Genomic DNA, 1,718 nt, shown 5'->3' with positions numbered 1-1,718 from the left:
ACAAGGAGATATTTTAATAAGGTCCTATTAGAAGGAGGAAGATCATAAACATGGCATGGAGTTTTTTGTTGTTGTTTGTCTTTCATTCTTGGAGAGGACCATGACATCGGGAGGTGATGTGATGACTTGCACTGAAGTAGATTTAAGTGAGGGAGGGCTGTGCAAAGTCACCAGCATCAGTTTCTCCTCCAGAGCCATCTGGGTCCAGTGGCAAGACACAGATCAGGACAACTGGAGATGGCCCTGGATGTTTGAGTCAATCAGGGTTAAGTGACTTGCCCGAGGTCACACAGCTAGTAAGTATCAAGTGTCTGAGGTCAGATTTGAAGTCAGGTCCTCCTGACTCCAAGGCCAGTGCTCTATATTTGTGCCATCTAGCTGCCTTGGCATAGGGTTTAGCCAGTCTCAAAGTCATAAAGACCTCAGTACAATTCCTACCTGTAGCATCTATTGGCTGTGTGACTCCAGGCAACATACTTACTCTCACTGCTCTAGGCAATTAGACCTAATTTGCAGAGAAGCTGCTGACCTGCATTATTAGAGAGAATTTCTTCACCTGGGAGTTCACTCCTCTAATGAAATCCAAGTTCTGACCCTTAGAATGGAGATAGTTCAAATAACATTTCAAGTTACTTGCTGTTTTAGGATTCTTCAATAAATCCTGCATTGGATAATGAGTTTTGAAATAGAAGGGGACTTATCTAGTTGAACTCCTTCATTTTACACGTAAGGAAATTGGGCTTCTTGTCCAAGGTAGAAAATGGCAAATTAGGATTTGAACCCAGGTCTTCTGACTTCAAATCCAATGCTCATTATAGCTAAAAGAACAATGTGATATAGGCCTGTGGCCTCTGGGGAAAAAAAGTTTGATGATAAAGGCATATTTTGAATTCATTTATCTCAAATTAGCTATTTTAGGAACCACCAAGACTTTCATAAAATTACAAAATTGTAGGCTTAGAAGGGACCTCAGAGGTCATATAAACTAGCTCATAACTGGATGGGAAACACTTTGTCTCTACCATACATCATGTTGTCCTCAGATAGAGGATAGAGGACGTATCAGATATTAAACTGATAAGAACAGATACTACACTTGAGCTTAGTGAAAAGGCTGAGAAGCGATGACAATCTATCTCCCCAAGGGGCCATACAGCCTTCACTAGATGACATAAAGGGAAGAGACAACCCCTTCTACTTTTGGAGCACTCTAACCCCCTGCAAGCAAGGCCCTAGCCTGCCTCTGGTTCCCACCAATAGCAGGCAGGCATAGGATCTCTCTGGAGATCTCTTCCATGGTTCTCTCTGCCACTTCCAACATTCTTAGAGCAGGTGGCAGGCAGAACTCCTTGATGCCATGTTCCAACTTGGCCATTATTTCCAAACTACAGGAAGCTGTTGACCTGCTGCTGTTTGAATGAAGGGCCAGAGGGGAGCCTGGAGGAAAGTAGAGACCTGGTATTTTCCAGCATAATAATTGCCCTGACAACTAACAGCTTTAGCCAAAATTATGTTCAGGTCACTGGCTCCAGTGTTTTATGGGTCAGTGACCACTCTGGTCTTCCTTCTCTAGGGATCTAGTGCATTCTTATTATCCTTTTTGTACAATTACATCAGATAAAAAATTATTGAGAACCTTCTGGGTAAAACACTGTTCTCAGGACTATGGGACCTACAAAGAAAAATTAGACCGTCTCTGCTCTCATGGAGTTTACAAT

The 1,718-nt window shown here is 42.5% G+C and overlaps 1 pseudogene; it reads right to left on the bottom strand.

The window, feature by feature from the left end:
• Nucleotides 1-958: 958 nt before the first annotated feature.
• Nucleotides 959-1,126, bottom strand: LOC122730284 (annotated as a pseudogene).
• Between the last annotated feature and the right edge of the window lie 592 nt (nucleotides 1,127-1,718).

The sequence above is a fragment of the Dromiciops gliroides genome, chromosome 5 (genome assembly GCF_019393635.1).
Source record: "Dromiciops gliroides isolate mDroGli1 chromosome 5, mDroGli1.pri, whole genome shotgun sequence".
Classification (NCBI taxonomy): domain Eukaryota; kingdom Metazoa; phylum Chordata; class Mammalia; order Microbiotheria; family Microbiotheriidae; genus Dromiciops; species Dromiciops gliroides.
This window is presented reverse-complemented; position numbering and strand designations above follow the sequence as displayed.